We start from the raw sequence: 24,153 nt of genomic DNA, 5'->3' as shown, positions 1-24,153 counted from the left end.
GATGTGGGGCAAAATTTTACCCTTCCAGAGCAGCAGGGCCTCTGCACCCCCTGGGCAGAAGCAAGACGGTTTGGTCCCATTAAAACAACAAAGTGGGTCAGTTTGGCATGCAAAATAGAACAAATTCATTGCTTTATGTCTAAAAAATGTTCTCCAGTGACATTGTCAGAACATCTGAGTTATTTCATGTGTGTGATGCATTTTAAATCAGTTCAATGAAATCTTCAGGACGATTTGCTGAACTTTTTGCAATTCTGCCCAAGCTGAGCAGTAGGAGGCTGCGTGTAGTTGTTGAGCATAAAACAATGGGGAGAACACACAAAACAGCAGATGGCTTTTCCATCATGCCGTCCTCTTTCAGAAGGCATTCTCAAATTGTGAGAGCTCGGCACAGCGTGTTGGGCTCATTAGGCTGATGTAGGACCTGCTGCTGTCCCGATGCACAACACCTCATCATCGAGGCTACTGGGGCTTTAACCACAGAGCCCTATGCAGCATCGCTGTTCTGCAGGTGGGACTTCACATCTCCAGCTGTGCAGAGCTGGCTATTTCCATTGCAGGTGTCTCAAGGGACAGAAGACTCTCACCTGGCAGAGGAACTCTTTTAAAGCACAAAGAAACAGAATGGCAAAACACTTTGTGATCAAAATGACGTGTTTCGGGAGCAAGGCAGAGAGAAACACCTTTAAAAACAGATCCTCCTGGGCGCAGCACGGTGCAGCCACATCTGCAGACATGAACTTCCCAGATGTTTGTCCACAATTTACACATGGCAGCTCTCGGGCCATGCTGTTCCCAAGGCAGGGCCATACTCGCAGCAGTCCTGCAAAGCGTGGTGGGAGTTCTTGGGACGCTGAGGGTAAGCCCTGGGGGCGTTGTGCTGTATGGAGAACAAATACCTTGTGCAAGTTAATCCTCTATTAAGTACTTTGGCTCCAGAGGCCCCTTCCAACCTCAACTATTCTTTGATCAATGAGACACCGAAATGGCTCATTACAGCATTCACTCCAGTCTCATTCTGCCTTTTCATCTCGACATCCACAATGTGCACAGCCACTTAGAGCCCGAAGCAGATGCACAGCCCTTAGGCTGACGGTCTGCCCAAAGGGGAGGCCCAAGTGCCCGCTGTGGCTCCTCAGGCGGCGGTGCTGGCAGCAGGACTGGCACAGTGCCTGGTGCTCTGCTGGAGCACCAGGGGCTCCATCTCTCTGCTCAGTGCCCGAGCCTTGCAGCCCGGGGCTTTGGTTCGCCTTACAGAACGGCACCCTGTGCTCTGGCAGTGTTAAAAGAGGGGTCGGGGTTCTCCACCATGGATCTGCCATTTCTTGGTAGAATTCAGTGCAAACCACACAGATTAGCTGCTTGACTAACTGTAAGCATGGATTATGGGAGTACAAGGTATATGGCAAATGGTTTGAAACTTGGTAATGGTTTGCCTCGTGGTGGTGTTGGCAGCAGTGCTAAAAGTTCAGGTTCTTGCTGAGACAGAGAATGAGCTGTTTGTGGTTCTGCTGCCCTATGGGAGATAAGTTGAAGGACTGCTCCCAGCTTCTGCCAGACAGCTGTCCTGTTGCTTCTGCTGTTTTTGGTTCTCCTTGCCTGGCATCACACCAGCATCCTACCATCTTCTTGCCTGGCATCACACCAGCACCACACCATCTCTCTGCTTGGCATCATACCATCAAACCTTGTCTTCATCAAAGCAAAGGCTGTTCTTGTGTTAGCGGTATAAATGCTGGGCAACTGCTTAGATAGTCACAGCTAATTGAGTTAAGAGACTTTTCCTGTTCATTCTTGAAAGAAGGGGCTGTGAGAAGGCTCGGACCCAAAAATCCCATGTGTTGGTCTGGTGCAGTACCCGCAGTAATGCCTGTCCGCTGTGACAGCTGCCCGGGTAGTGCTACCAGGGAGTAACGCTGCTCTCCAGCCTCTGTTATCACCACCGTGCCTATCAACACTCATTTCCGAAATGTGCTGTGAACTGGAAGACAGACGTGCTGCTGGAGGAACTGAAACCCCTTCTGCTGTGCAAGGAGACTTGCCACCACGTGGCTGGTTTCTTTCTTTTGGTACTTCACAGGTTGTTGCTGGGGGTCATCACTTCTGTTTATAGCCTCTGTAGTGTCTCTAAAGCTTGTTCTTAGGGTATGATCTTCCCTTAAAAAGAAAAAAAACCTGCGGTGATCTTCTGAAGCAAACCATTTGCCAGCAGTGATGCCAGGACCTGCTGCTGGGGCACCTCCGTGCAGCACAACCAGCTATGTCCCTTTGGGCATTCCCTTTGGGGGTCACTGCTCCTTTCCCAAAGGCACAGCATTTGCTGAAATCAGCGCCGTGGTGGGGTTTAAGTCTGGCTGGAGCCAGGGGACAGACTTTTTCTGAACCAGCCCCTTTGCTGTCAGCAGCACCCCGCGGGACAATTTGGATTGCAGTGCGGTTACAGGACTAATTCATTGCTTTTCTTTGGGATTGAGCACATTTCTCTGCCTGACCTCAATTGCTGTCGAGGCAATGATTCTTCTTGCTCAAACACTTGTCGAATTCCTGACATTAAAATTTTAAATTATAATTAAGCTGAAATAAAGAAATCACACAGTGCCTCTCACAGCCTCATTATTTCGTGCTGATTAATGTTGCTGCAAACCCGCCGAAGCTGGCGAGCTGCGAGGAGCCGAGGTTAGGTCCTAACCTTTAAAAGCCCCGCAGAGTTTAATCAGGGGCAGTCGCCTCTCAATAGGATTTTTGAGACCAATCTGTATTTTTCCTAGCAGGATAGAGCTCTGCGTTTAATTGCATAGGAAGGTCTAAAGAGCCTGCAGAGAGGAAGCAACTCACTGTCAGGTTCTTTAATTTTTAAAAGCAGAGTTTGAGAACACAGCTGCTGGGTTATGGGGTTGCTTTCCAGCTGTACAGGCTCCTCTTCAAACCTCGTGCAAGAACCACTTGGCTGAGGGTGATGCGAAGAATGTCACAGGCTCCGTGCAGATTCATTTTGACATTTAAATAATTTAGGGAATGTTGTATATAATATTATAAACTGTGAGTCATCCTTGTGATTGTAGCTCAATGTGCCAGATAACACAGGAGCAGAAAGGTCCTTTAATTGCACGTAGAGGTGATATTTTTCATAGTGACCATACTTCTGGGCTTGGAATAAATGTTCATTTCCACAGAGGTCCTTCCTGCAAGTTGTGCGGTGTTTAACCAAATGGCAAGGTTAAAAAATATCTTGTTTAAAAGCAGGTTTTACACTCTGATGCTGCTGGGTGACTTTATCCACAGGGATCTCCAGGTATCGTCCAGCTCCCAGTGCTGATTTATTGCAGACTTTCCAGAAGTTGAACTGATGAGGTCGCTCTGAAGGGTTGCCCAAAGCTCTACAAGTCCTCTATAGGCTGTGTTCTGTCTAGTAAGGGCTTGGAGCAGGAGAGGTCTAAGCTAGCTGAAGACAAAGCCCATTTCTGTTGTGCAATGACTGTTTCAGTGCTTTGCACCCTATACAAAGCTAAAAGCAACTCTGGAAATTTTCGTAGGAAAGCGACATTATCCCATCTAGGGAAGAGATGTCTGCCCCATAAACCTGAGGCCAGCAGCGCTGAGAAAGGAAGGCTGGCTTCGTTTCCCTCCTCACTCCATGCAGAGGTTTTCATCTTTGATTTGGTCAAAAAGAAAAGACCTGAAGGAAAATGAACATCCCTCCCTCTTCCTCACTGGATTCAGGCACACAGCTCGAAAAGCCTTCAGAGCCAAACCCCTCCGTGAGCTGCCCTCCTCTGCTCTGGAACACCACACGAGGCCTGGCCTGCACGACAAGGCCTCTCTGCTGCTGATTTTAATGCTACACGAGCCTGAGAAAGGGCCGAAGTGTAGCACGTAGGCCTTGGTAGCTGTTCCAAAACCTTATCCCAAAGAAGGTTGTTTGATGCCGTCACTTTTGTAAGCTTCTCACTGTGGTAAGGGAAGGGAAAAGAGGACGGAGCCGGGCTCTGCTCAGCGTGCCCAGGGGCAGGGGGCACAACCCAGAGCACAGGAGGTCCCCTCAGACCCCAGGAGCTTCCAGCACAAGGTGCCGGGCACCCTGCTCGGGGTGGCCCTGCTGGAGCGGGGCTGGGGCTGGACAGAGCCCGAGGCCCCTTCCCACCTCAACCAGACGGCGATGCTGTGAAGCAGCCTGAGAGGCAGAAACACGCACATCTGTGTTCCTGCAGGCCAGGGCTGAGCACACCCACGGTTTACAGCTCCACAGTGCAGCACAAGCAGCATTTATTCATCGTTTTTTATCATCTGATTAAGAGACGAAAACAAATTGTGGCTGTTGAGGTTTACGTTGTAAACCTGAGGAACATGAGATGGGAGTTTAATGGGGTCTCGACTTTCCTTGCTAAACCCGATGATTAGGGCTATAAATTAAACGCTTAAGGAAATGAACTGTTCACTAAGAAGTAGACTTAAAATAATGGGTGCATTGAAAAAGCTTGGTATGAAAAGTGCTCTCGTGTTACGCACAGCTGAAGTTACACTGGCTGGTTTTTAGTCTTGGAAGTAACCTGAGGTTTGGCTTATTTTTGGCATCACTGTGGTGTCTGTCAGTGGGGGTGGTGTATCATGACAACACTTCATTTTTTTTCATTGTTCACTTGAATTTACATTTCTTTACTGAGATGCTAAAATGAACCTAGAGAAGTGATACAAGCAGGCTGCAGCAGACTCAGTCAAAACAGCTGATCAGGGGAAAAAGGTTTGTGCCAAATAACATCACTTAGGTTAAAGCAAGATTTTTTTTTTCATTAAACTGTATTGCTGCCTACAAAATATCCCATAATAAATCTTTCTTGTTTAAAAAAGAAGAAATTGCTTTTACTTCACTTCTGCTCTGTGTCACTCGGAGATGCCTGCGCAGCGTCACAGTGGAGGGGTCACAATTTTAAATACTGGGCAGATGCAGCTAACAGTCAACTTGTTTCATCGTACCACAGATAGGAAAAGCTTCTGTTTAAAAATAAATTGGGAAGAATATTCGGGTATCGGCTTTTGAACATGATAACAGTGGCACTGTAATGTCTCAGGACTCTTTCTCCAGGAATTCAGTTTCAGCAATAAGCTCAGAAAGTTCCCCTCACTTCCTTACATCCAGTGCAGAGACTGGAAAATGCAGAGACTGAATCAGATTGCTGATTCAGAGAATTTCAGTAAATGGATAGATTTTTGCTAGAGCAGATCTTTAAAAATCATAGTTATTGCTAGTCTTTGTGGCATACTGACTGCAGCCAGTACTGGCCACGCCAATACCCCAGAGGTGAGCTTCAGCCAGACACACTGCACCTGCATCGACTGCAAACCTTCTCAGCCCTTGCTGTGGTTTACTCCTGGAGCTGCTGGGTCCTGCCAAGGCAGTCATTGGAAATAACATTTCTTAAATTGCTCTATAAATTTAAAATTAATATGGAGGTCGTGCATGCTCTTGTGGAAGCTAAGCCATTTTTAATTGATTCATGTTCTCTGTAAATGAGCTCACAGCTGAAGAGATCACTTCATTAGTGCCCCAATCACACATTTCTCAAGTGGGATGTTTTCAGTGCAGATGCCACGAATTCACAGAGCTGTGTACTAGCAAGTTGGAGCAAAACTCTTCAGTAAAATCACTGAAAGGTAGGTGCAGCCTTAAAGGCGGGTGGGGGCACTGCTGGAAAGCCCTCTGCTTCCAAGTGCAAAGTGTTGCCCTCTCTTGTCCTACAGTCCTGGCATCCTGCAGGGTTGCACAGGGACTGCAGCTGCTGATGGTCACTGCCTGAAATCCAGCAGGCAGCGCCCAGAGCGTGCCTTGTGTCACCACCACCAGCCGTTGGGGCATTTGGAAGCACAGGGGTGTCCTGGGAAGTCACACTGTTAAAACAACAATTTGCCAGTGGTGTGAGGGACATGTGGAGAGCTGGACACCTGTTATATTCATCCCCTTCCTCCTTGCTGAGAACATTGCCATGTTCTGCCCCCAGGTACTGTCCTGGTAATCTCGCTGGAATGAGAACCACTGCTTTCACCTGATTAGTGGCCTGGCAATCCGGTCTCAGTGTAGCTCTGATTGCCAGTAATAAAGGCAATTCGATTCTCCCCCTTGCCTGAGCTGCCTCGGAAATTCACTTTGGACAGATAACATCACCATTTAGCAAAGGCATGTTTAAAAAATTGAAATGTTATTTCCCACAAGAAGATCAAACCACCAAATATCCCCTTGGTTTAAATTTGAGACACTCATCAGAGGACGCTAAGAGCTGGCTTAATGCTGCAGGCAGCTGGGCACAACTCTTTTTTTCTCTTCTCGTTTCGCATGCAGCATCAAAATCAAATCTGAGCAGAATGGATTTGCTGAACAGGTAATGTGTGTGCTCCCACAGACATGCCTGGACTTTGTGCCCTGCTACACTGACATCAACAGCTCTGACCTTTTATACCAATGAAGCATTGCAGCATTTGTTAGGACATGAGTAAATCCAGCCTCAGAATAACGTGTGAATGTAGAAACACCACAACACAACTTCAGGAGTCATTATTCTGTATTTATGTGGCAAATACTGCAATTTGATGTAGTGCAGTGGGGGAATTCCAGATTTTACCGATTACTTATGACTATTTGGAAGAGCTGCCTGCTGAAGTCAGCTGGCTCAGAAAAGAAGCAGAGAGTAATGGGAGTCTAACATCAGAGAGTAATGTGAATCTAACATCAGCCCAAGAACTGCTATGACCCTGAGTGTTGCAGCCGGTTTAAGATTGCGGGCCCAGGAGGTTGGAGATGGAGGTGACAATTTTGCACGGATCGTGTTTTCCTCCCTATTACATACAGTAGCACAGCTTTGCAGCCAAATTCAGCACCAGTTGTGTGAGGTATGTTTGAAAAGTCATACACAGATGTGCACTTGGAAACTTCAAGAAGGCAAATGCAAATACATTGCACATTACCACGCTTTTTATCAGAAAAGAGTTTAACGGCACTCCCAGCTTTAAAAAGTCAAATCAATGGCATGTCAGGGAACAGGCTCCAGGGACTGAAGACCTTTTTGGTGCTTGCTAATGCAGTGATGATTTCCTGTCTAAAGCCAAAGGGATCAATAACTCCAGTTAGCGAGAGAACCCTTCAGGGGAAAAAGAGCTAGTGTCAGAGGAGCTCATTGGGCTGTTTAAGTAACAATATTTTATAGATCCAACAAACAAGCTATTCCCAGCCCAGTAAGCAGCATTCCTCAGCTGCAGGTCAGCTACAGCAGAAATTAATTTAGCTCAAAAATGCATGTAGCTTGTAGCACCATCCACGGCATTGCAGAATTAATTTTCTGCACTCCCCATTCAAGCCTGGCTCTCCGTGAGGCAGCTCCCAAGGGGTGATCACAGGCTTGCCCTTAGCTACACGGAGCGCTTTGGGAGATGCTGTGTAATTCATCCCGTGTGGTCGGATAGGTATTTCCCTTTGGCATCAACTGTAATAGGGAGGTTTTATCCATCCCAACAGATCAATGCCTGCTTGAAATATAGTCACAAATAAGCATCAGCTCTGCCAGATGAACAGGTCAGAGAATGCCTCCTAAAGCAGACCTTTGGAACAGTTTGAATTGGGAAAATGTTTGCTGATGAGGCTGTGTTTTGCATTCACGTGTAGATGGTATGGAAGTACCCGTGCAGGTCAGCTCCAATCCATTCCCTCTTGGCATGCTTGATTGCCATTGTCTGATCTCAATCAAGAGCTCGTGAGGAGCTGCATATATTAAAAGCCAGCTATGGTTTCAATTTACATGTTGATGCAAAGTATAAATCCCGTGTATGAAAAGGCTTTCTGCAGAGAAATGCACAGTAACTGGCTAGGGAAAGCACCCCACTGCCCTGCTGTTTGTTAACAGGGAAAGCCCTGTGGGTGACACGGTGCTTGCAGGCTGCCTTGGGCACAGCTGCCTCGGGGTGATAAAGTTCTCGATCCTTGGGAAGCAAGGGGGGTGCTAGGCAGAGCTGCTGCTTTGGATAGGGCTGGTTTGGGTCTAGTTAGGGACTGCCTGATGGGATCCTTCGGGAGGCAGCTGTAAAGGGTAAAGGAGGCCAGGAAGGCTGGATGTTCTTCAAGAATGCTTTTTTTTTTTTTTTTTTTTTTTTCTTTATTGTGCATATTCTGTATGGTCTAGATGCTTATTTGTTATTTGTAAGGCATCTGAGCCCAGCGCAGTGGCACATTGCTGCCAGGTGCCAGAAGGCAGCAGGATGGGTGCCCACCTGCCCACACGGGCTGCTTCGGGAGCTCTCAGTGTGAGAGTCTCCGAGGAAGGTGCCTGGCTAGGGAAGCCTCCTGGCATTTAGATATTCAAGGACCTTCCTCAGCCAGGGCGCTGTGTGGCAGAAGGTTGTGGCTGGAAGCCTTGGATTTGAAGGCGTTTCTGTATGTGCTTCTGTAGGTGCAGTAGTCTGCCCAAAGTGGGTATTGCTAGCGTTTAGCTTCATCTTAGACTGCCTCTGGGTACGATTCTGCTTAATTTGCTTTAGCCAAATATATTTCTAACCCTACAAAAATGGGTCGTGTTGGTTTTGTGTGTGTGGTTTTTTTCCCCTCTGTTCGCACAGATTCTTTTCTTGCCATGCAAATATTGATCTTGGATCAGTGTAGGTGTATCTCTGCTCCCACTGACCTTGCAGAATAATTTAGAGGGACTGCAGTTAAAATAATTCAGTATTTTTGACTACCTCATCCTTAATGTGAAGTGACAGTTCTTCTTAATGCGTGATATCAAATCAACAGCGTTGCTTAGACTATCTTAACCCTATGGAGGAATATCACTCTATGCTTAGCAACTGAAATAGGATTGTAAGTTTGAATGCTGTATCCAGCTCCCTATATTTAGCTCTTCTTGTTTCAAAGGTATTCAACATGCAAATCCCCGTGCTTCTATTTTATATAAATCCTATTTCAGTTATTTGCATTTAAAATTTGGTTGGAGTTGCACGAAAAAAAGCTCTGCATAGCTTAAGACAGCTTGCTTTGGAGGCAGAAAAGTAGAAATACCTCCCACTGAGAAGTAACGACCAGGAGTTCAGAGCTGTTCTTCAAAATGGGGCAGAGATGACGTGTCTGACAGTGCTGTTTTTTCCATGGTGAGTAATGCTGCCACTCCAGCTCCCCATCTTTGTGGGTACAGACGACGGTCATTGACGCTTGGCGCTATACCCATGGATGGGAATGCCAAGAGCACTTAGTAGCCTATGATTCAGTTCGGCAGACCGAGCTAATGCATTCTGTACATAAAGAAAAATATGCTTTTGGTCTACTAGTAACCTTTTTCGTGGAAAGGAAAGGAATTATCTGAGCAGGGTGTTCTTTAAACAGCTCTGCAGAGATGAAGTGCCTGTGTCTGTATGCAGCCGGTCCTTGGGGGGAAATGTAGCTCAGGTAATAGGGGGTTATTTCTTGCCCCTACATGTGCCACAGAGGCATCTGTTTTGCCAGTCTGTGGTCACCCCTTCTCCTTTAATCACATGCAGTGATCTTCCTTGCAGCATGGGCTGTTTCCAGCCTCTGATAGAGCAGGAGTATTCCAGCATTGCTGAGAAGGGAGTCATTGGGATGCTCCCCGGTGTTGTCACTGCAGTAGAGAGCATCTGACACAACCCTTGCAAATGGCAGGACTCATGAATGAAAGCTGCTGATCACTGACCAAGAGCTGTGTAATCATCTCCTTCTCTGGAGAAGAAAATTGGTTCGCTTGGAGGTGAAATCCAAGGAGAGCCTGAGATAATTTATAGCTACACTTTACAGAAATCAGCACCCAAATAATAGCTATCAGGCTCTGGGAGTTTGTGCTTCTGCAAGAACACCTCATGGCATGGCTGAACGTGCTGTGGGACAAGGAGCAAGAGAGGCAGGGTATCTCCTGCCAGCTAGCGCACTGCATAAGGAAGGGAGCCAAGCTCTCTTCTTCCTACCACCCTGGTTAAGATGGGACTGTTGCCCTTGTTTGCACAGGACAAGCTAAGAACACTCTGATGGTAACCTGAAGAGCAGCAGTGTCCCAGCATCTCTGTTAGGAGACATAGGACCTGGTAGGTCTGTCCTTTGTTTCTGTCTATTGAGTTTATTTTTCTGAGATGGACAAGGAGAGGGCCTTGATACACCTGGTGACCAGCCCTCTTTGGTCATGCAGCAGGTACGCATCCAGGTCCATTAGACATTAGACTGTTCCCAGGGGTCTCTGGAGAAAAAAAAAAAATGGTTAAAGTTGCCTGTGATTTACTTCAATTACATTGGGAAAGTGAAAGTTGGGCACCAGTGAAAGACATCTCGTTTCACTACGTTGAGATTTTGTTTCAGTCCTCTTGCTTGGAGGATGATTTTCAAATTAATGTGAAAGCAGCAGGCTTTCCTGTTGACAATAACTTGTGACCTGTGTATTCAGTGAGCTGTACTAAGGATCAAAAAAACCCATCCAAACAAAAAGCAGCAGCAATAGATGCAATACCTGCTTTATGAAAAATGAACTCACAGTGTAATAGAGTGCAGATGCCAGAAAAATCAGGGCTCTTGTACACGAGATGAGAGCTCTGTCTATGAAACACCTAGCATGTGGCTTTTTCCTAAAGCAGGGCAAGGATTCAAAAGCCGTATGGACACAGTTCTGGGCAAGGTATTCCTGCCTGAGCTAGGGGCTTGCACCATGACCTCTAGCAATTCCTTCCAAACTTATCAATTTTGTGATTCTGTGAAATGCAGTTAATGGACTCAGTGTGCATGCACTGGTCTTTGGACAAATACTGAGAGGCAGATTGCTGTTAAAATACCGGCTTTGTAGAGGTGATATTGTGGTAGGAGATATCTAATCGCAGATTCAAATTCTACTAGCCAAAGCAAACCATCAATAAATAAGATTTTGGTTTGACCAACATTTCACAAAGGCCAGGGTAGGGGAGTCACTACCTTTGGGGAGAGAATTAAAATAAAAAGTTAAATGTGAGCCAGTTTGTCCTTCAACATCATTTCAAAATTGAAACCATTGACACATCTTATATTTATTTTTATTTTTAACTTGGAGTTAGCGGCTGAATACAGTACCAATCACAAAGAGATGAGATTGCTCCCAAGCTATTAAACATATGTGTGTTTTTATGTCTTTTATTTTTCTGTGAGTTTTTCAGTGTTGGATATTTTGAGTGGGTTTGGAAAACATAAAGCGATGCTGGCCCCATCCCTGCAGGGCAGAGAAGAACTTGAATTTCATGTTTTTGTGACAGTGGGAGTAGCAAGTCCCTTCCCTCCAGAGTCAGCTTTGTGGGTGGACTGCTGTAATATGCTGGTAGGATATCCAAATTACTCCCCTTGTATTGTGCGCTTTGTCACTTGTAAAACCACGTTTCATTCTTGCTGTGAGATGTAATTCAGAACAGAGCAGAGAGGAAGAGAATCTTTGGCTCTTAATTTATGTACGTAAGTTAAATGAAAGTGCTCAGAACCAGCTGCTTTGCTAATTTAGCTAGCCAGCTGCCTCTTGTTGTCTGTATCAGCCTGGTGCTCGCCCAGAGAGCTGGTGCCCATGCACCCGTGGGCTGATGCTGTTGTATATCAACTGCCATCACCTCATCTGTAGGGCTGGCTGCTTCTTCTGTCCTTCTGTAATGCATAACCCTGGTGATACTGCCCAGCGATCAAATCATGCTGAACATGTAAGTTCAATATTGCAAAATAATTCTGTCTTCATTTTAGTTATGTCCTTGGGTTCTGCTGCACAAGTCTGTGTCTGTTCTCCCCTTCTGATGAGGTTATTGATCTGTCAGTGGAGTGATGGCTTCTGATAACCACCTGCCTGAATCAGCTCTAGTGGCAACCAAAGAGCCATTCCTTGTACACAACCGTTCTGTCATCTCAGCTGGCAACATCAGCACGTTTGAGTGCCCTGTGTGCTTGGTGCTGTGCAGACGTGTCTCCCTCCCTAAGGGAGCAAAGGGTTAGTTGTGGTCTTTTTTAACACAGCAGGCTCTTAACTGAAAAACAAGCTGTCTAACAAAGCTGGGATGCATAGAAGTGCACAGAAATGCTACCCTTTCCCCATTTATAAATGGATTATCACTTATAGTAAGTGCTTCATCATGCAACATACCATAAAGATTGAAGAGTATAATAAAATGACTTACTTGTGTGGAAAAGGCCAATGCTCATCTCTGCCAACAGGGCATGGGCTTGAGCACTGATCCTTCTGGAGGGCCGGTGCCTCTCAGGAGCAAGGATCTCATCTCAAGAGCTGGATTCCTGTCTTTTGTAAGGTGTGCAGTTATGAAGTTTGCTTATGGGCAAAAAAGATACATAGTAAGCAATTAGTACATGTAATAGGCATAGTGTCTGTCGTACCTGAAGCCTAATTTCTTACACTTTACCCCCTAACCATGTATTAATTGTATAAAAGACCTCACTGGCTTTTCGTGGCTGAAGATGAGCGACAGGATTTCCTACTGTGCTGCTGCGTGTTCCTCCCTATAGCTGCAGAATCCAAATTGTACAGTGGTTGTTTTCCATGACGTGTCAGATACAAATCTTCTCAGGCTCCAGTGTTTCAGAAACAGGGTAGACCACAGGCAATGTGGCACGATGATAAAAACAGAACGTGAGATGGGGTCAAGTGGAGGGAACACTCTACTTGAGGACAGGGAAGAAAGGATGAAGTAATTGTAGTCAACTGGAGACTTGAAAGTCTACTTATGGCCAAGAGACCTGCTCTGGCTGGCTGCACTTACACCTCCACACCCCATGCTGTGGGACGGCTGTTTTCTCTGCTCCCTCTCAGCAAGCTCAGAGCCATCAGCTGGCCACCAACTCAGGGGTCTCCATGCCTTCATTTTCCAGAGGGGCCACCTTGGTGACCTCCGTTTTGTCATTTTCCAAAGGGACAACCTCAGTGACCTCACCGTCACTTTCCTGGTTGTCCACAACCATGGCTGCAACATCATGTTCAAAATTACCCACTTCCACAGCCTTGATGCCATTGTCTGGAGGGGCCATTTTGGCTCCCTCACCACTGTCATCCAGAGGGGCCACCTTGGCTCCTGCTGACATCAGGACAGGCCACAAGGATAGGTGCCTTTGACTCCATCAACTGGAGGGGCCACCTCTACACCCCCAGTGCTACCATTTTCCAGAGGAACCACCTTGGTCACCTCCACACCATCCTTTATAGGAGGGGCCACCTCTGCCTTGACATCTTATTCAGATTGTCCCCAACCACAAGTTCAGTACCATTCATGAGAGTGTCCACCTCCATAGTCTCCACATAGCCATTTTTTTTAAATATATATATTTTTAAACTCCATTTAAAAAAAAAAAAAAATCCAGGGGGAGTCTGCCTCCCTGGGCTCTTTGTTGTTATCTGGAGAATCCACCTCCCTGGGCTCAAAGTCATCATCTAGAGGATCCACCTCCAGGGGCTCTTGGTCTTCCTCTGGATGATCCACTTTTTGTGCTCTTGATGATCCTCTGGAGGATCCGCCTCCATCTCCTTGTCATCATCCTCTGGAGGATCTGCTTCCCTGGGCTCTTCATCGTCATGTAGAGGATCCACCTCTGTCAGCTCTTCATTGTCAGACAGGGACAGGGCAGTGTGCAGGGCAGGGCACATGAGAAGGTTGGGCACTCTGATACTGCTCCCACATGGCTGTGTCCCACGGGATCCATCCCCCAGGAGCAAACTGCTCCAGCACAGGTCCCCCACGGGTGCTGGCAGCTCCCCCCAGCCCCCCTGCTCCTGCGGGGGCTCCTCTCCAGGGGCTGCAGCTCCGGCCCGGGGCCTGCTCCTGCGGGGGCTCTCCATGGGCCGCAGCCTCCTCCAGGCCACATCCACCTGCTCCACCGGGGGCTCCTCCACCCATGGGGGGGCTGCAGCGTGGAGATCTGCTCCATGTGGGACCCATGGGCTGCAGGGGGACAGCCTGCTCCACCAGGGGCCTCTCCACAGGCCGCAGGGGAACTGCTGCTGTGTGCCTGGAGCACCTCCTGCCCCCCTGCTGCACTCACCTGGGGGCTGCAGGGCTGCTTCTCACCCCTCACTCTCCCAGCTGCTGTTTCACACTTTTTTTTTCCCCCCTTTCTTAAATATACTCCCAGTGATGCCAACCAGCATCGCTTACTGGCTTGGCTCTGGCCAGTGGCAGGTTCCCTGTGACACGGGGCAGCTGCTGGGCTCTGCTCACCCCTGCAGCACCCTGCTACCAAACCCTTCCATGAAAACCCATTACATTAGGACATGTGGGAATGGCTCAAAGCCGCACCGGAGGGGTTCAGACTGGACAGTAGGAAACATTTCTTTGCCATGAGAGTGGTCAAACACTGGAACAGGCTTCCTATAGAGGTGGCTGATGCCCCATGCCCATCGGTGTTCACGAGGCATTTGCAGAATGCCCCCAGTACTGTGCTTTAATTTTTGGTTGGCTCTGAAAAGGTCAGGCAGTTGGACTAGATGATCTTTGAGGGTCCCTTCCAACTGAACTGAACTGTCCTGTCCTGTCCTATCCTATTCTAAATGTGGTTGTAACAAAACATTAGAAATTGGGGAATGATTTAGCTGGTGCACTGTAACTTGAAAAGAAAACCCCAGGAACTTTACATTTACTCCAAACTCCTGAACTTTAAGCAGCTCTGTACCACAGAAGAGGTTTAATACTTTTTCTCATTTTGATGCTATTGTGACAGAACACTTTTCATATCGTCTGAGCCACACAGGAGTATGAAATGAAGATGGCCTTTGAGATTATAGAAAACTGGAAGTGGAAATGAATTCACTGGAGATAAGTTAGTTCCCGTGAGTCTCTTTATAAAAATGTTTCTCTCAGTCTGTTAAGATTATCGGCTGCTATGCCAATTGCCTGTGATAACACAGGAAATGAAAAAATCATGGTAAGAAATCTCCAGCTGCTTATGAAGCCTTTTATTTTTTTACCAGTCCTACACAAACCCAGGGAGCAATGTACTCCAAGGAGGATTGCTCAGTCTCTCAGCAGCACAAACACCACTGCGGGTTGTGCTGCACTTGGTACCTGGCTAAGGGAAACAGTTCTGTTTGTTAATTTGTTAATGTTCCTAATCTGAGAGATGTTTTTATTAACAACCCCCCCCCAAAAAAAAAAAAACATCAGGTAACAAGTTTACATCCCTAGTTTCTGTGGCTGGTGTCCTGTGTCCCCTCAGCTGCCTGTTGGCAAAAATATGTTTGGGAATGGTTGGCTGAAATGTGCTTTCAGCTCTTTTTCTTACATCTCCAACAGAAAGTTACATGGTTTGGGTCTTCTGTAAAAGCCACTGTTACCATATGCTGTGAGGGAAGGACTAGAGTAACAGAAAAGCAGGTGTTTGGGCTTTGGCCTTTCTCCATCTACTCTTTGGTGCAGCCAGAAACTTGAGGGGCTTATCTCTGGAGCTCCCCAAACACATCTTTGTGCTTTTGTAAAGAGTTCCATACTGTAATCTCTAGGTGTTGATACAAAAGTGGTGTTGCAAGCATGGTTCAGCTGTATGGATTTCATGAGGCTTACAGGGAACCTCCTTCGGCCTGGTTCCTCCTCCTTCACCCCTGCCCACTGTCTCAGCACAATAATGAGGAGTTTCCCTAGAGATTTCCAGGGACTGCAGTCTTCAGTTACTCATCTCTGTACTGGTTGTCAGTTATTGGCTGATAATGAAAACACTTGGCCTGTGCGTTGGGCTAGTTGAACGGAAGCAATACTAAGGAGAGCCTTTCATGCCATAAAACCAGGAGCTGTACTGCTTTGTTTGAAATGCGTTGGGTTACGGGTCAGCAGCCTGCAGAGCGTTCTGACCTAGCAGCTACACAGGGTGTAGCTCATTCAATTTAGCCACTCACTTTTCAGAAGATTTTGTTTTCGCTTAGGATTTTGTGCCATATCCATCACTGCAGTATCTCCAGACCTTTCTCACATCGGTAATTAGACACGTGCTTAGATCTCGTTGGCCAGAGAGCTCAGTATATCCTTGAGTGATCTGAGTGGAGCTGGGAATACCCACATGCCTGAACGCTTTACTAAATGGTATTAACCACATGGAATATCACAGAATCACAGAATTTGTAGTTTGGAAGAGACCTCAGGATCATCGAGTCCAACCTCTGACCTAACACTAACAGTCCCCACTAAACCATATCCCTAAGCTCTACATCTAAACGTCTTTTAAAGACTTCCAGGGATGGTGACTCCACCACCTCCCTGGGCAGCCTGTTCCAGTGCCTAACAACCCTTTCAGTAAAGAAGTACTTCCTAACATCTAACCTAAAACTCCCCTGGTGCAACTTAAGCCCATTCCCCCTCGTCCTGTCACCAGGCACGTGGGAGAACAGATCAAGCCCCACCTCACTACAGCCTCCTTTAAGGTATCTGTAGAGAGCAATAAGGTCGCCCCGAGCCTCCTCTTCTCCAGGCTGAACAAGCCCAGCTCCTTCAGCCGCTCCTCGTAGGACTTGTTCTCCAGGCCCCTCACCAGCTTCGTCGCCCTTCTCTGGACCCACTCAAGCACCTCGATGTCCTTCTTGTAGTGAGGGGCCCAAAACTGAACACAGTACTCGAGGTGCGGCCTAACCAGAGCCGAGTACAGGGGGACGATCACCTCCCTAGCCCTGCTGGTCACAGTGTTTCTGATACAAGCCAGGATGCCGTTGGCCTTCTTGGCCACCTGAGCACACTGCTGGCTCATATTCAGCCGACTGTCCACCATCACTCCCAGGTCCTTCTCTGCCTGGCAGCTCTCCAACCACTCATCTCCCAGCCTGTAGCTCTGCTTGGGGTTATTGCGCCCCAGGTGCAGGACCCGGCACTTGACCTTGTTGAACTTCATGCAGTTGACCTCAGCCCATCGGTGCTGATATAATCCATCCCATAGCATTTGCACTATGACAGTTCATCTTTGATGCAGTGGGATATCAGTAACGTTAAGATAAACTGTGTCTTCGTGACACCATCTGTACCTTTTCTTTACTCCTGCAACCCCTGAGAGTGCTCTTAAAACTGAGGCTGTTCGGTTCATCAGCTGTGTTAGAAGGGAGACAGAATAGACAAAATTGGACTCATCTCCTACAAGTTTTGAGTGATACTTCTGATGGAGTCGGGCAAGGAGGAAGCTGCTTTGCTATGCTGCATAAGAGCTGGGGTTTGCTGGGGGTGATCCTTGCTGCCTTACTCCCAGCAGAGGGGCCCTGGGGGCCCTGACTTGTTAACCTGATGGTGCAGAAACTGCCACGGGAGAGGATTTGGGGGGAACCTGCAGGAGATTGACTGCCTGTAGCTCCACGTGTCTCAGCTGTGAAAAAAGGGTCAGACCCTGGCCCCCTGGGGTGGGCTGTTGGGCTGGGGTCTGCTTCCTCTCTCGCCTACCATAACAGCTGATTCCCAGCCTTCAGTCTTCCTGACAGCGGCTGAACATGGTTTGCATTTACACATACAGGGTACTAAAACATCACCATGTTTGTCTAAATCTGAGGTAACAGCTTTACATCCTTAGCAGATGTAAGAGTGAAAGGAATAAGTCACAGGATAACAAGTTTTCTTGGGAAATGCAAAGAAAATGGAAGTGGGAATAGAAAGAACTGGCCAAATAGTTACTGTATTTACTGCAGGTTGATTATTCATTGTTTCTTTGTCTGGAGATCTGGTGCCTGCCTATGCCAGTGCCAAATGTTTGGTAATTTACTCTGAAAGGCATGTTATATTGCTACAGGCTTTTTTCATAAAGCAACCCTATAACACAAAGCTGCTCTAGCTTCAGGGTCATGATCTCCTCCATGAGATTGTTCCTTTGGTCATAAATGGAGAGAAGCTGTTAGGGAGCACAGTGATTATGGTATGGAAGAAACCTTTCTTTGTACCTTGAAGAAAATGTCTTAGCAGTCTATACAGCAAACTTTCCAATAATGAGGAGGTTTGGCTTTTCTTGCTTTCCTCCTAAGAGGTGTGAAATGCAGTGTGTGTGTATCCCAGAGCCGCTGTCAGAATGACCACCACGTGGTGACTTGCAGACGGCTCCCCTGTGCCGGGGAGGTGTGCTCCTGAGAAGTGCTGCTTTGTGCATTGCTCTGCTAAAGGTGGATGCAAAGCCAGAAAGAAGGCTGGAGCGTTACGGGCGTGATTTTACAAAGAGACAGTATTAAGCAATGCAAAGCCCATCGTTTTTGGCAGTTATCAGAGTCGCTGCTGACCCTGCCTGTACGCTTCGTGCTGTGTGAGAAGCTGTCAGGTCACCTGCTGCAGCTGGCCCCAGCCAGAAGGCAATACACACCAATCTTCGACTGCAGGGTCAGTGTCTGCTTCTTCTGCAGCAACTGGTCTACAGGTCAGAGTGGTCCTTAAGCACTTTGTCTTGTTCTTACCTCACATAATCTTCTGTTTTGCCATATGGAAAGAAAAATGGTGTTTAGGATATTCCCTAGTAAGAGACCAGTGAATGTTTTTAATGGTCCTGACTTGGATGTCCCTCCAGTGCTGTGCTAGAGAAAAGAGGATGAGGAGCAAAAGCTGTAAAGGACCTTGCGGGTGCCGCCAGCTGCTGGCACAAAGGGCCCCTTGGCACATCTCTCTGTGCAGTCTGCACTTCCTATCTTCTTCCTACATCCTTTCACCTCCTTGCAGCCTGATCTAGAGTACAGCCGCATCAAACCAACACTTACTACATTTCATTGCACCCTCCCCTATTCCTTTATCTTTTACCCCAGTCTTTTCTTCTCCATGGCCATTGCCCTTCAATCCTCACTGGAGGAGGCTGCGTCTGGCTGAAATCTCTGCCAGGGGCAGGGGCAGGGAGGTGGCCTGGGAGGTGCTCCAGGGCTGGGACAGGCACTGCCATGTTCTTATCGCCTCCCAGCACCCCGTTGCCAGTCTTTACTTTTAAGGGCAGAAATTCAATAATGCAAATAAGATGGGATGCTTATGACCATATTTGCATGTTTTAACATGCATTGACTTTGTTTGAATGAAAGTTATAAATGCTTTGACATTGAGCCTGGCAAGGTTGTGGCGTGAAACAAGCCGTAGAGGATGCTCTTGGCTGGAGCCAGCATCTCCCTGGGCTGCAGGCCAGCATTGGCTGCTCCAGCTTGGTGGCACCCCGAGCAACTCTGGGGCTGAGCTCTCCGCCGTGTGCCCCTTGACTGCCATTATCTGGGGTTGCTTTGCCTGAGGGTTGGGGAAATAAATAAAAAGCACCTGCTGCTCCCATGGCTCCTGCTTCTGCATTCCTTCCTCCGACTCCTGCCTGTAGCTGGCTGTGCCTGTGCAGGGGCAGAGCTCCCTGTCGGAGGGGCTTGGGGGGGTGCTGGCAGTGACTGCCACCCCCTGCTCCTGCTGGGGCTGCCTCTGCTCCTGCTGCGGCCAGCACGGAGCAGCGGCGTGCTGCAGCCCCTCTGTCTTGTGCAAGCTCGCCATCATGCGCCGAGGCTTATTTGTTCTTGTGCATGTGCTGGGGGTTGGATGCAAATGCAAACTGCTGTAGGAAGACCAGATCTCTCCAGGATTACGCGCAAATATGAAAACCTATTTGTACAGCCACGTAAGGTTACTGCAAATCGGGCCTTAATGTGCCCAGTCAGCACAGCACCGAGCGCAGTCAGTTATTCACCAGGAAAGGAAAATTCCTTGTGGGGAGAAACCCCAGTTTGGCTCGTTAGCACCTTTTTTTCTCCTTCCCCGTGCTGCTGGGCGGCAGGCTGAGGCTGTGTGCTCGGCAGAGGGCAGCAGCCTCCCACCAGCGCCCTGCCGAGGGGCCGGGGGTGCCCAGGCAGCGAGGGGGGCGGCGCTCGGCTGCATCACGGGCCAAAAGGTCCCTCGGTAGGGTTGGACCCCAGGAAGCTGAGGGGGCTTCCACGGGGCCTGCAGCCAGCTGCCAGGGGTTGATAAACAGCGCGGTTCCTTTCTGGTGAGGCTGAAACGCAGCTTGGAGAGAGCGCTGTTTGCAGGCTCAGGCTGGTGCCGGCTCTGCCGGTGTTTCCTGACAGTTATGACAAAGCCACCAGGTGGGGGTAAGATCCCTTCTAGTCCTGGCTTGGATGTGCCTTCCAGGGACTTCTTGGTCTGGGTCGTGTCGGTGGCAAGTCCCTGCTAGGCCAGCCAGCAGGCAGGGCTCTGTGCGCCTTAGTTAGGGTTAGGGTTAGGGTCAGCAGCCTTAGGTGGCTGCTCGAGGTTGGCCATTCCCATTGGGTCCTTGCAGACACTGAGACCCCAAGCACGTGGCAGTACAGGGCTGTAGGGTGTGGGATTTGCACTGGAATATCCTGGATTTGGCAGGATGGATTATTTCAGACACTTCTGATAGCATATAATTTTTATTTTTTTTTATTTTTTTTTCAGATAATGTGGAAATTCATGGTTTTAATTTTCCAAAATCTCTATTATCAGCATTACATCTTTCTCAGAGTCTGTCAGTAAGCTGTGTTTTAACCCAAAGTGCCTCTATATTCCTTTAAATAGAGCTAACTGCCCTAAATTGCACAAGGCTATTGCAGCACATTAGGGAAGCATCTCCAGTGCTGTTTGAATTATCTCTAGATATAATTCACTTTTAATATGAGCTGGTGCAGATGTCCTTTTCCATAATATTCATAATCAAATGTCCATCTGGCCAAAAGAGTACCGTGTTTCAATAAACATCACCTGCTGTGGTTATTACTCGGTGTTTATCTAGACAACAGTGGCAGAGCCTCTTTATACCAGGTTCTGTTTAATGGTGAATGAAGTTAGGTATTTCCCAGTCCATATTATTTATATATACATATAATATATGTATATATAGTGTCTAGATGAAGATTTCAACTCTTATAATGGGAGAAACAATGAGTTATCACCAAGTGGGGGTGGAAGGCTTAGCCTGATATTATTCCATCTTATTTTTATTCCTTGAGCCCCTAGCAGAGAGGTATAAAGCCATCATTTCCTATTTGCTTCTCCCTGTTTCTCAGAATCCTTCCAACCACAGCGTCCTCCTTGAGCTTCTTTCGCTGGAATGATTTGCATATACTTATGTTTTTGCCCCATTCCCCAAGAAATCCTTTACTTCTTGAACTCTTGTGCAGATGTTGCTTTCTGTGTAAATATAAATGGAAATATCAGAAATGGGAATTGTGTAGCAGCTGCCAGACAGAATAGGGCCACACACACGGGCTGTGAAACAACGGTGAGAAGATACACAGCAGGAACTTGGGAAGAAACTTGTTGTGCCATTAAATTCTTCTTGAGCTTATAGTGTTTACAGTCTCCTTTTCAGAGGATGGCAGATAATACCTACTTTTTATATTAAAAGCAAAATCACCAAATACCTCTTATTTAGTGTCAGCTGCCAAGTCCATGTATCTTGTCATTCCTGAGGAGTCTAATGAAGGAAAAATATTCTAGAAGTACACAAGAGAGTAATGTGAAACAAAGTGTTTAATGAAGACGGACAAAGTCATGTCAGGCATTATTGGCTTCTCTTACATTAAGTTGATCTCTTCTCAACAGAAGAATAGCACATAGCCAAATATCAGCATGGGTCTGACTGGCTCTACTGTTCAGAAATTCAGCTCACAGTGTTGGATTCTTTGCCCTAAAATCTTAAGATATCATTTCACTAGGCCTGGTTTTGGGAGGCACTCTGTGCAAAGTTAATAAAAATGGGAAGTAGATTTTTACTGCAGTTGTTTCAGCAGCCCAGGGTTATGCCAAATGAGGAGGTCCCCACATTTGCACTGTGATTCTAGCATGGAAAGGCAGCAGCTGAGATGCTTCACTTTAAGCCACCAACTTTTGCCTTGGCTTTAGACCAACTCCTTTGAAATGCGTTACTGACTATAGCACAGCACAGAAATGTCCCTCAGCTTTAAGATTGCCGGAGCTTGCCTTGCTCCTCTTCTCACAGCTCAGCAGGAGTTTGCTGTTTGCTACGTGATGTCCGACACACCCTGTGCAGTGGAGGATGCACTTCTCTGTCCCTGAGGCTCACTGGGCCTCTTCTCCAGGCTGCTGCATGCAGGCATCCCGGAGAGCCGTGGTTTTGCTCCTGAGGAAGGCAGCTGTAGCAGCAGATCCTCCTTCTCACCACCTCCCTCATGACAGATGATGGCACATTTTCCACACTCGGCTAAAGCAGTGAAAACAAAAAGCAGTGAGGAGTGAAAACATCCTCGGGGCACACAGCATCACGCACCTGGCAAGCAGTGTCACTGCTGCTATCCCACCTAGCGAGCACAAGTTGTGTGGGGCAGTAACAAAATCTCAGGGGCAGAGTGCCGAGCCTGAAGGCATTTTGTGTCAGCACCTCTCCCTGAGCTTGTGGCAGAGGAGCACTCCTCGGACTACCTGTCCCCATTTCGGTGACAGGACTGCTGTCCCCTGCTGGCAGCCCCTGCCACCTCCCACTGCCCGCAGTGGGGCATTGTCCCCGCTCACCATTAATGAATGTGACAGGAGAAAATACTTCCCTCAGGCATTTTCTCCCCAAGTCCCCTGTAAAGGAAACTGTCGGAGGCAGAAGATACGCTCGTATTGCTGGAGAAGCTCAGCTGACTGCACTGCGTGGGGTGAGGTCCAAGCACTTGCTTCCTCTGTAGGAACAGAAGTTGGCCATGTGGCTGGGGGCTCATTACCTTCCTTCTATGTAACAGCTTGATTAATAGTGCACAACAAGAATCTTTCCCAAACTGCTTGTCCCAGTCACGTTGTTTTAAGCAGTGCTGGGGTGCTGTGTTGCACTGTGAAGCAGCAGGGAAGGGAAGCTGAGGAAGGGAGCAAGACTATTAAGAGACAAAACAGTACTCTATAAGCAAAAGAAAGTTAACATATTATATTTTACGCTTTGACGGTGCAACCTTTTATAATTAAATTATCAGGATTATCAAGAAATTATCAAGGAAAAGCTATCAATGATCTAAAGGCTGGGGAAAAAAAAAAAGTACAGTCAAATAATTCATCATACTGCAAAAAGTTATTTCAGCTGTAATGACTGTGACATTTTTCAGGGATTCATTATATATTTTCACTTCTTAGTGACAGATTTTTGCTAAGTTTCAAACTTAAACATTTGTATTCTGTTTTTTTGCAGGTAAGTCTGGACTGGTCTGTTTGAACTGTGCAGTTTGGGAATGTAACTGAACAAAGTAAGCCTCCTTCAAGCTGTTGCAGCCTGTTAACAAGGTCAGAGTATTGTCTTTATTTCTGAGCTCTAATGCTGTAAATGAAAATGAAACTGGAATGGAGAACATAACTGCAGATCCATATAGATATGCAGACAAAGAGATCTGTCTTATGTCAGATGTGAATACCACATAACAAATGCATGTTTGTGAGAATTATGCATGCGGCTGCTTCTCCAGTTCATTCTTAAACCGAGAGTGGGTGGAGATAATATGAAATATTCAAGTTACTGATACCAGAAAGGGTAATATAGCTTTTTATAATATTTTTTTCAGTGATCTCTAGTTCAGGCTTCTCTAGTTATGTCAGCTTATATGGTACAAATTTCAGTCTCCTCTTGAACAGAGCCAAGTTAACAGGTCACATGCTGAAAAGCTTACTTTGTGGATCGTTCAGAATTGGTTGTCTTTTATTAATCAACTGGCAGTAGGATCATGCTTTAAGTCAGTAAGATGCAGCTGTTGAACCGGCATGCTTTGCTTCCTACCTAAACCTCGCTCTGTGACAACTCCTGCTAGCAGTAAGAAACCTTGACCTTGCAAGCTTCCTTGCATCGGAATGAGCAGACTTTGTTGAGATGTTGTTATGTTTATTGTGTCAGAGTTGAAAATGATTTTCTTTGAATTTTTCTTCCTTTCTTTTTTTTTTTCTCCCATTATCTCCAGGAACAGTTAAATTCATATCTCATCAAATTCAGGCGTTGGCTTTCTTTTGAAGTGTTGTCTGGGTAAATCAAACTATGGCTTCTTTAGATGTTCAAACAATGTTGTCCTAATCTTTGATTCCTATTTTGTATTCCAGCACCAAAACCTTTTTGCAGCATTTAGGCACACCCATGCTGTAGTATCTGTTCATATCAGTGTCACTGCAATGCCAGTTAGCGGGGCAGTTCCTGATGGTCAATATACACAAACGGTACACAAAGCAAGTTCTCTTGCCGCCATTTGTGAATCTTAAATGTGTTCAATTTCCAAATACAGATTTTTTAAT

General features: G+C 47.0%; 1 protein-coding gene across 5 annotated transcripts in view; it reads left to right on the top strand.

Annotated features, from left to right (window-relative positions):
- The window catches only part of KCNIP1 (potassium voltage-gated channel interacting protein 1), a 370,449-nt gene that overhangs the window by 220,896 nt on the left and 125,400 nt on the right, over positions 1-24,153 (top strand). The window contains exon 1 of one of the 5 annotated variants that reach the window (XM_027468252.3): positions 23,072-23,163. The exons of the other annotated variants lie outside the window; for them this stretch is intronic. The gene's annotated coding sequence lies outside the window, so the exon portion shown is untranslated. Of the gene's footprint in view, positions 1-23,071; positions 23,164-24,153 lie in introns of those variants that run through there. 5 annotated transcript variants of the gene reach the window in all.

Source organism: Anas platyrhynchos, chromosome 14 (assembly GCF_047663525.1).
Source record: "Anas platyrhynchos isolate ZD024472 breed Pekin duck chromosome 14, IASCAAS_PekinDuck_T2T, whole genome shotgun sequence".
In the NCBI taxonomy this organism is placed as follows: domain Eukaryota; kingdom Metazoa; phylum Chordata; class Aves; order Anseriformes; family Anatidae; genus Anas; species Anas platyrhynchos.
This window is presented reverse-complemented; position numbering and strand designations above follow the sequence as displayed.